This window comes from Triticum aestivum, chromosome 4A, assembly GCF_018294505.1.
Source record: "Triticum aestivum cultivar Chinese Spring chromosome 4A, IWGSC CS RefSeq v2.1, whole genome shotgun sequence".
Taxonomy (NCBI): Eukaryota; Viridiplantae; Streptophyta; class Magnoliopsida; order Poales; family Poaceae; genus Triticum; species Triticum aestivum.
In genome coordinates, this window is record NC_057803.1 from 420897203 (window position 1) to 420908637 (window position 11435).

Consider the following 11435-nt stretch of genomic DNA (forward strand, 5'->3'; position numbering starts at 1 on the left):
CGTCCCATCGAGCCTACGCGGTGGACTGCTCGCACACGTCCTGTCGAGCCTGCACAACGGACTTCTCGTGCTCATCATTTCTAATCAAACAGCTGCACGCACTCCAGCGAGTATGGTTAAATTTTGACACGGTTCATATAATACAACCGTTTGGGACAATAACGTGTCAGCTATTTGTTTCAAAAGGGAGTTCGTTGGCTATTAATGTGTGCGCCTTGTCTCAAACTGGACGATTTTTTACCATGGCATATATGTGTCATGTCATGTAACCATGCCAAGTTTCATGTTTTTTGGGGAGTTTTTTATTTACTTGGATTTAAAAACCGAGATTCCCAATGTTTCAGGATGACGAGAAGTTTGTTACTTATTCCCATTCCTTAAATCAGACTTAAACATGCACCCAATGAGACGTGTACAATTTCCCACCCATTTTGCTTCACTTGAGCATGTGCTTGTAGTTCAAATTTGAATTATGCACTACATTAAATTCCTAGAAAACTTAATTAATAAATACAATGGCCAAACAAACCAAGTACAATTTCAAATTTCAGCATGACACTCCTGTTATTCTATGTTGCCTGTAGAAAACAAAGTTCAAGGCAAGAAGAGGCAACGATTATCGTTTCCCCCACAAGAGGGGCATGTTTCCCTACTGGAACCATGAGGGTTGCGACAGGCTCTGGTCTGTAACAGGCTTGTAATATAGCTTCGCCCAAATTGGCCAATTATATGTCCATGTAGTGACACCATGCCAAGTTTCATGATTTCCTAGTGAGTTTGGATTTATAGAGATTTAAAACCAAGAGTCGCAATGTTTGTGGCCAAGCTAGAATGGCGAGACGGTTGAATTCATTCCCATTCATTCCATGGGACCTAAACATGCACCCCAAGGACACATGTATGTTTTTTGTAGCCATTTTTTGACTATGAACCGTAGGAAAGGATCCTACTATGTAAATATATTAAAACTACAGGCTAAGTTGTACATGTTACAAATTACATGGGGGGGCGGGCGGGCTGCCCCTTTGGAGTAGCAGAGGTGGAAGGAGAGGCTAATAACGAGAAAAGGAAAGCTAGGTAAGGGAATTTACAAAGTCCAGCACAAGAGGCCTATGCGCCTCTTTAACTCTGTGCTGGAGGAGCTGAAAGTCCTTAGCAAATCTGCCAACCCATGACTGGATAGATGGGTCCACAGCTCTAAAGTGCTTATTGTTCCTCTCCTTCCAAAGGCTCCATGGAGCAACAAGGAATTTTTCGATCAACATGAATATTGCTTGGTTGTCTTTTTTGTCATGTATAGCTTGAAAGCGGTTGGAGAATGGCTCCCAGTTAAGATCAAGGCGCGCCCAGCATTGTGCACTGAAAGTGCATGTGAAAATCATGTGGTCAAGCATTTCTTCAATGTTGAGCCCACACAAGAGTCAATCATGGTCATCTCTGATGTTGTAGTGTCTCCATTTTAACATGTTACGGGTGTTGAGTATGTCATTAAAAAGGAGCCATCCAAAGATTTTAATTTTCATAGTGCATTTATTTTTCCACAACCACGTGAAGATAGGGTGCGGATGGACGTCTCGAAAGAGGAACTTATAGTAGTCAGTGGATTTGAAAGTAGATTTTCCCCAGACATAGTGCCAAACATCTGAAGTTGCATTCGTGTGTTGAAAGTGCATGGTGACAACCTGGAGGTCACGAACCTCTACATGCGCCTAGGGTGTCAAGGATAGGTGAAAAGCCTGCCCGACCGACGTGGTGCATAAGAAATCTTTAACAGAGACATCTTCAAGGGTGGTGAAGGAAAACACACGGGGGTGGGAGTCTGTGAGGGTCTCATGCGGCCATAGATCTTTCTAGAAAAGCGCAGTGGTGCCGCAGACTATATTGACTCTTGAGACGCCTCTAAACGTGGGCGTGAGTTTGAGAATATCTCTCCACCAGAAAGATCCGACCGGATCCGTAGAATGTGGGATTGAGTCAATGTAATATGTATCCCAAGTGAGGGTTACCCAAGGCACGTCCAGCTTGTTGTAGAATATATGAAGAAATTTCAAAAGCAGGGTTCGTTTTGGATACGCAAGCTTAAAACCCCAAGCCCTCCCTTGCTTTTGGGCCTACAAACCATGTCCCAGGCAGCTAGCGAATTAATTTTTTTCACCTAGATCCGTTTCTTAATCCAAAGCCAACGCCGTCTGATTTTATCCAGCATCTCAATGAGTTTGGGTGGAAATTTTAGAGTGCACATTGCATAGATCAGCAGGGAGGTAATTGTTGAGTTCATCAAGGTCAACTTCCCTGCGTATGACATCAGGGAGAGTGTGGAAAATAGGTTGTGTTCCACAGAGCTAACCAGGGGCATGAGATCTTGAATTGTAGGGCGAGAGGTGCCGAGAGGGAGCCCGAGGTAGGTGAAGGAAGCGTGTCAATGGAGCACTCAAAAATGGCAGCCATACTGGCTGTTAGGTCGTCGTCCAAGTTTATGGGAATAAGCATGGACTTCTGGAAGTTTATCTTAAGGCCAATTGAGTCATCATAGTCCACTAGAATTCCTTTGATGACCGCAGCTTGGTGCGTACATGCAGGCATGAGGAGGAGTGTGTTATCCATGTATTGGATGATAGGATAGTCCATGTCACAAGAGCTAGGGAAAGGCAACTGGATCAAGCCACTACAGTTGTCCTTATTTATTGCGGACTGCAGTAGGTCAGCCGCAAGCACGAAGATTAGTGGGGAGAGCGGATCCCCTTGCCGGACACCCCGACGGCTGGCAGTGGAATTGTCGGCCCGTCACCCCATTTAATAGAATTGAAGATCGCCCCGAGGAGAAAATGCATCTGATCCAAGAGAGCCATTTGTCATTAAATCCCATGTGCTTCATAATGTTAATCATTGGCTCATGTTCAATAGTATCGAATGCTTTTTCAAAGTATAACTTGCGGAGGAAAATTTGCCTTTTAGAGGCCTGGCATTGGTGAATGTATTGGAATGACCAGGCCAAGCAATCTTGGATTGATCTACCTTTAATGAATCCATACCGGTTTCGGTGAACAGTTTTGAGGATGACGCGTTGCAATCTATTGGCAAGGAGCTTGGTGATGAGTTTGAGGCAACAGTTAAGCAACGTGATCGGGCGGTAGTCGTTGATAGTTGCAGGTGATCTATTATTTCGAATGAGGGTGATGAGACCATCATTGATGCTTTGTAAATTAACTATGCCCTCATGGAATTGCTCACATAGAGAATAGAAGTCCTTTTTGATGATGGGACAAGGAGCTTTGAAGAAGAGCACACTAAATCCATTAGGACCTGGGGCTCGGTCAGCAGGCATCTCAAAAATAACCTTTTCAATTTCCTCAGTGGTAAATGGAGAGATGAGGTGATGAAGGTTCTCGGTAGGGAAGATCAAGCTGGGTAGGTCAAATTTCATGTTGGTGGGAGTGGAAGTACCCAGTCGCTCAGTATATGCCTGAAAAAGGAGGGCATCTTTACCCGTGTGATCATCAACAAAAAGCCCATCAGTGGTCTGTAAGTTGGTGATATTGTTTTTGCGATATCTCTCTATAGCCACGGCTTGAAAAAAATTGTTGTACTCGTCGCCAAACTTGACCCATCGAATAGTGCACCTTTTTTTTTCCAATATTGCTTTTGATAGTCCAGGAGCCGCAAGAGATGTTTCTTTAATATAGTTCTGAAGTTGCCTTCAGGGATTGTCAAGGGCCTGATGTTTTCAAGTTCATCTATGTTTGCTAAGGCTTGGTTGGAGTTTTCAATGGCTATGGTGAGTCGCGAGATGGTTTTGCTCCAAGCCTTAAGGGCCTGAAGAAGGGCCTTGAATTTTTTGCTAAGGACGGTGGTAGCGTTGGTGGCACGAACGGGTTTATTCCAGGCCGATGCAACCAGATCCATGAAGCCTAGGTGGAGAAGCCAGTAGGACTCGAAGATAAAGAGTTTTTCCTGAGGTATTTTTGTCTCAATGCTAACCATACAGGGGATATGATCGGAGACCAGCTTGCAAAGTGGTTTAACCAGGGTATTGGGATACATGTGAGTCCAGTTGAGTGAGGTGAAGAACCAGTCTAGCTGCTCGAGGAGTGGGTCTTGCTACATGTTACTCCAAGTATAGGCTCTCCCTTTGAGTGGTAATTCAACAAGATTGTTTTTTCTGATGATATCATTGAAGGTGGCCATGTCATTAGGATCCCCCCAGGCTTGATACGATTTTCTGGACCCCGGATATAATTAAAGTCTTCAAGGAGGAGGCAATCATCAGTTGCATGGAGGTCAAGGTCAAACAGCCAAGAAGTGTATTTGTCATGTTCTGGTCCAATACAGGGGCCATATATGTTATACAGAGTCCAAGAATCAGTCGAGAGGGTGCTGGTGAAATGAACAGCTAACACAAAATCTTCAGAAAGAATAACATCTCCAGAAAATATAGAACTATTCCAAGTTGTGAGAATGCCACCAGAGGCTCCCCGAGAGGGAACAATAGCAAACTTATCAAAGCGCTTAGGGCAACAAGCTTAATAAAAGCAAGATCGACAAATTTTTTTTGTTTCCTGAAGACAAAAGATCGAACATCCACTGTTAGCGATCGCATTCGACATAGCTAAAAGTTTTTTTATCAGAATTAAGCCCACGGACATTCCAGCACAACACGTTCCAATTACGTAGAAGGGCATGGAGCAAGAGAGGGTCAGGCCGAGGAAGTAGGCTCCTCGCCAACGGGAACCACCGGCTCAGATGCATCTGCAGGGTGAGTGCATCGACATCTTCAGCAAGCAGCACGGCCTCAGAGAACTCCTAAGGAGGACTGGCGCAACGCTGCACTCTAATGGCCTACAGAGTTGGGATCGAAGTAGGAGGTGGAATCTCAAGTCCATCAGATGAGGAGCTCTGTACCGCGGAGGGGATCAACCTTGGCATGACCTTGGAGACAATGGTACGCATCTCGGCGAGGGAGGGGACTCTGAACCCATCATACCTAGTAGATCTAGTGCCACGACGAACTTCAGTAGTAAGCAGGGGGCGTGGGCCTTGGAGCCACACCCACGAGCATTTGAGGGTCCAGAAACAACAGAAAGCACTTGGGCTGGGCCTAGATCAGAGGCCGGTTCATTCTCATGAACAGAAGAAGAGCTGGGCCCAGAGTTTGAATTGGTGGTTGGCACCAAAGAAAAACCCTCCCGTGCAACTGAATCAGTGTGTGGCAGCAGAGCAGCATGATCATCCAGCAAGGTTGGAGCAGGGTGCCAAATAGAGATCTCTTGGGATTGAGCAACAATGTTGTCCATCTAGGAGATAGCAGAAAGCTCCAGCTGGTGGTCAGAAACAAGGCCCTCCAATAGAGGCTAACTTTCAGGCAAAATCTCACCTTTTTCAAGATCATCAACAAGCTTTGTGATGGTGAGAGTATTAGTAGTAATAGAGCCAGACTCAGCAATCTCCATGGCAGTAGGATTAGTAGACTCATTATCCAAGATAGTAATGGAGGGCCTACTGTGGCACGGGCAGTGATGCAGGAGGAAAACTGGATGGACACTCTAGAAGATGCATTAGTGATTTCCAAGCAAATCAGTGCAGCAACAACCTTAGCTGAAACCGGGGTCAAACCATAGCCTGCAGTCCATGGGCCAAAAGAGGAAACAACATTCAAAATAGCCCTTGAGAGGTGAGCAGTGAAGACATTACGAGGGATAGTACCATCCAGAAGCACATTAGCCAAATTAGTGCCTTCCACACAAATACAAACTTGCATTGTTGAGGCAGATACAACAACATCAACTGAAATGTGGGATTGCCGAGGAGGTGGCACAAACAGAATAGTGCTATGTTCAGAATGAACAGAGAGCGACGAACCTATAGTGCTCATAGTTGGAGCCAACCCATGCAGAGTTCAGACTATCAGTAGTGTTATCTTCAGGTAGAATGCCATCCTGCACCAGTAACCCCTAGGCAGCCAGCCAAGCCTGGAAGTTGACTAGAGCAGCTGGCATTTGAGGAATAGGGGGTTCTGGCCAAGCATTCCATTGTGCATGATGATCATCATCTTGTTGTTCAACATTCTGGGTAGCATTAGCATCGCCAACACCATTCTGAATCAGCCAGTTCTGGAGTTGTTGTTGGTAGAGCTGTTCTGCAGTGATTCCTTCACCGAACATTAGGTGAGGTACACCATAGGCAGGAGGTGGTTCTTCATCTGCATGCAGCATCTCAGGGTCATGAGCTTTCCAATCTGCCCCTCTGAGGATGTACATAGCAACAGTCCAGCAATCCCGATCACCACCAAGCTGACGAACCACGATACTTTTAGGGATCAAGCGCATATGAATTACGTGGACTTTAATCAGCACCACTCTATGGTCAAGATTGGGATTGTTCCAAGAGACAAGCCTTCCATAGTCATCAAATGATCTCTAGAGATAGAACTCAGCTTGGTAATCATCGGGAAATCCAATGTACATGAGCCAAACTTGCGGGCCATAGGTGGTCTTCCGCATATTCAGAGCAGCATTATGACGGACAAAGGAAATCACTAGATCTTCATCATCTAACTAGAAAATGGTGTTGACGACAGTATGGAGCACAAAGGAGTTGTTGAAGGCAAACATACCAATGCCGTGTGGATGATTTAAAGCCTCCGTATTATGCAGATCAGCTTCATGGAGTAGGCCTTCGATGGTTTCCTTGAGCCCCTCGCGAAGATGCAGCAGTACGAAGTGACTCGCCTCGGCAATGGCGAGGAAACTGTTGTTGAGTGGCGGAATGGGATTGACGGCCATGTCCGACCACACTTTCCGATTAGGTGGCTCCACAGACCAGCCGGTGGGGAGGAACGGGATGGGATTCATCGGATAGTTGGCCATGGTGGTGGTGGGGGTGGGAGCGGAGCTGGGGGATGGTAGAGTGGGGATGGCAGGAGCTTGGGGAAGGAGCTCTACGTTTTGGAGAAGCGAAGGGGGCGGATGTGATGCGTCAGGGGCAATGTGGTGGGTTTTGGGTTTCCATTGCCACCACTAGGCCCAACGGAACCTCCAGCAAGATTGCTCCACATGGCCATAGTGTCCACATGTCACATAGCGGATGGGAGGGTGTGGGAGGCCATTGGGTAGGTTAGAAGGGCTGGCTCATTCAATCAATTTGGAAGTAGTGATTTGATGCCGCTCAGTAGATGATTTGACTGGGCAATGAGATACTTTTGCCATAATGGACTTGCCCAAAGATTGGTGCCACAAACCGGAAGGGAAATTAAAGCATTTATGCATCGGGGAAGAGCAAATAAGGAAAATGATCCTAGCATGGCAATTAGTTTTATGGTGACACCATTGTAGGCACTTGGCACAAAGATTGCTCCAATGTTTGGTAAGCGCCGAGATTTCATCAGCACTGTACCCTGCTCTGGATAAATCCCTTTGATGGGAATCGGAAAGCACTGGAGGCTAATTAAGATGTACCGGGGCATACCGTAAGGACGAGGAAAGGAACCATTGTGGCGGTGCAGGATAATCAACATTAATGGGAAAATCAAATTGGCCAATCATAATTGAATGTTCAGGAGAACTTGCTCGAACCTGACAATTAATGTTGTGCTCACTATGCAACTCCTGAAAATCCATGATTGCACCACAGGGATCACGCTGATTATGTCCAATAATTTGAATATCCAAATAACATGAAGCTTATGCACTGTTCTTGTTTGTGAAATCCATGGAAGCAATAGGGGTTAAGCCAAATTTGTTGGGCTCTTTGGAAGAAGAATGATCAAAAGTAGCATTCTTGGCCAATAACAAAGTACTGAATCGGACAGCCATAGGGCTATGAGAAGCGATAATATCAATAACTTCATCCGCATGCCAACTAGACTCAAAATGCTTGATCCCATTGAAATGGCCATTGAACAAATGAAAATGACAGATAAAATCTGGCGAAATGCGATCCTTGAGCCCATGAATATAGTGTCCCACTTTGTTGCCAGCCACAGAGAACCGGTAGGAATGATCATTAATGTGAGAAACCTTGAAACCACGTGGGTGACCACCAATGTAGCATTGCAAAGCAATACTGACCGATTCTTCCGACAGAGGGAAAGAAGCCTAAGAAAAGGAAACGACCAAGAAAAATTCCTTGGTAGAATGAGAGGCCGAAAAGTGAACTGTTTCACCAAAACGTCGACGCACCTCATCGGCCACAGCAAGGCCAGGCTTGAAATCCCAGTGGAGAAGGCCTTCCATGATCCACAAGCTAGATCCATTGTAGCGATGGGAGGTGGGTGGAGGAGGGGAGCGGATAGGAGAGGAGAGAAGAGCCTCCATTTTTTGTCCCTCCAAAATTGCTGACGTTGGACCTCCATTTTTCGTCCTTCCATGATCCAGAAGCTAGATCCATTGTAGCAATGGGAGGTGGGTGGAGGCGGCGAGAGGAGAGGAGTGCATTTTGGTGCACTGGAGCATGTATTTGTAGTTCGGTTTTGAATTATGGATATTAAATGCCTCGAAAACTCAATTAGTGAATAAAAAAGGTCAAACGGACCCTGAATAATTGCAAAGTTTAGCGCTAATCTCCCATTTTTCTGTGTTGCACGTAGAAGAAAATACGAGGCTAGAAGAGGCACCGATTATCATTTGGCACATAAGGGGACACGTTTTCCTATCGAAACCATGACGGTTCTTGCGACAGGCTCCAGTTTCTAAGAGGTTTGTAATAAAGCTTGGCCCATATTGGAAACATTTTTACCACAACATATATGTGCCGTGACGTGACACCATGCCACCTTTGATGACTTTCTCATGAGTTTTGCATTTATGGGGATTAAAAAACCAAGATTCACAATGTTTGAGGACGAGCCAAGATGCCGGTACGGTTGTAATTCCTTCCCATTCGTTCCATGGGACCTAAACATGCACACAAGGACACATGTATAATTTTTCTAGCCATTTTGGTGAACTGGAGCATGCATTTGTAGTTCAGATTTGAATTATGGACATTAAATGCCTAGAAAACTCAATTAGTGAATAAAAAAGGTCAAACGAACCCTGAATAATTTCAAAGTTCTGCGTGAATCTCCCATTGTTCCGTGTCATGTGTAGTAGAAAATACGAGGCTAGAAGAGGGAGTGATTATCGTTTGCCCACAAGGGGACACATTTCCCTATCGAAACCACGAGGGTTCTTGTGACAGGCTCTGGTCCGTAAGAGGTTTGTAATAAAGCTTGGCGCAAATTGGACAATGTTTTTACCACGACATATATGTGCCATTACGTGACACCATACCACGTTTGATAAATTTAGGATTTATGTGGATTTAAAAACTGAGAATCCAAATGTTTGAGGACGAGCCATCATGCCAGTACGGTTGTAATTCATTCCCATTCATGGCATGGGACCTAACCATGCACCCAAGGACAGATGTATAAATTTTCTAGCCATTTTGTTGAACTGGAGCATGTATTTGAAGTTCAGATTTGAATTATGGACATTAAATGCCTAGGAAACTCAATTAGTGTAGAAAAGGCCAAACGAACCCTGAATAAGTTTAAATTTTAGCATGAATATCCTGCCCATAGAAGAAAATACAAGGTGAAAAGAGGAAGTGATTACGTTTCACCCACAAGCGGGACATGTCTCCTTATCAGAACCACGAGGCTTCTTTGAGAGAAGCTCTGGTTTGTAAGAGTCTTGTAATAAAACTTGCACCAAAATGGACAAAAAAATTCCTCGACATATATGTGCCATGTCGTGACACCATGCCAAGTTTCACGATTTTCGGGTGAGTTTTGGATTTACGGGGATTTAAAAACCGAGATTCTTCTCACGAACACTACTAGGGAAAAGCCTAGTAGTAGCATGGGTTAATTGCTTAGCAGTAGCGTGGCTCTCGCGCTACTGATACGACGCTAGAACTAAGGGTTATCAGTAGCGCAGTTTAACCCGTGCTACCGCTATCTAGGGATAGTAGTAGCATTTGTCTCCAACACGCGTTGCTGCTAATAGTTGTAGCCCTAGTACAAAGAGCGCTACTGCTAAGACCTCACTGCTACTAAATTCATACCCCGCGCTACTATTATTAGTTTCTGCAAAAAAAATTTGCTACATATTTTATGCTGCCTAATTTTGTTTAGGGCTTTATACAATAATCTCTAGCATATCATACACATACAAATGTAATCATAGCATATACATACAAATAGTACCATCAAATCATGTCATCATCATATCATCATCAAACACAAAGTGGTCTCTCATCATCATCTCAAAAATAGCGATAAAAGTCTCGAATACTTGCAACTACATTGTCACCCATCTAAACAATGATATACGCGAGAAGAGCTATCACTATGATCGAAAGCGGAACTATGAGTACATGAGGCAGCGGTAATGAGTCCTCTCTCGCGCTAGCGTGAACCTCAAGTAACTAGCTTCTGCTTCTTATCTGCTTTTGAAGCCTTTATGGCTGGCGCCCAAGACCCCCTCAACTTGCACCTGACACTCAATCCACTCATCGTACACTCCCGGAACCTTCCCTTTATACACGACATAGCACTGCTTCTTCGCCATCAAGAATCTAGGTACCTGTTTGAGATGCATCTTCATCAAGAGAGTGCACAGCCATATATGCAACAAAATATACTTGAGCAACACGAAAAAGAAACGGTTAGTAACTAGATGCAACATATAGTAAACATACAAATAATCAATGCAGTGTCATCGTACGCAAACTAATAAACTAGAGGTAAGCAGGTCATTGTAGCCAAACTAACAAAGTAGCATTGCGCAAGTTTGGCACGGACCGTGGACATCGCAAAGTTTCATCGCTACAGAAACTATACAAGTTCAACCGACACATGTTGTCATCATCGGCATCATAAATCGCTGGATGTTCCATCCTTCCATATCATCAAGGATGGACCCTAGCTTCTTGAACGGCGTGAGGTCCTGAAGTTGCATGCCTATGCGAGTTCGGACGTGAGCTCGCGATATAGGGCCGTGGTGTAACATCCCCTTCTCATCGATGACTTATTTCATGATGATCGTCGCAATGTCCCTCTGGATGCGAAAGAAGTCATCTATAAGTTTATAATCTGCTTCTCCATAAGATTCTACCCACTTGCGGATTTGATCATCATTTCTGCTTGTCACACGAAGCTTTTGGTGATCCGTTCTGAACTCCATAATGATGTGGAGGAGGTAGAATCCATCTTTCTTGCTTTGTTTTGGGACATGGATGCAGCAGAAGTTAGTTTTATGCGAGAGACCGAACTTCTTGTTCCTTTGTTTCATGATCTGCAGGTGGCCATCCCTAATGCTGAAGCCTTAAAGAGCACCATCTAGAATATTCATTATGTGGGTGTAGTACTTCTTCTCGTAGTTTGTGTTAACGTCAAAAAACACGATGTGGGAGACTCGCGGGAAAAGAACGATAAGGATGGCGCACCCGTTGCT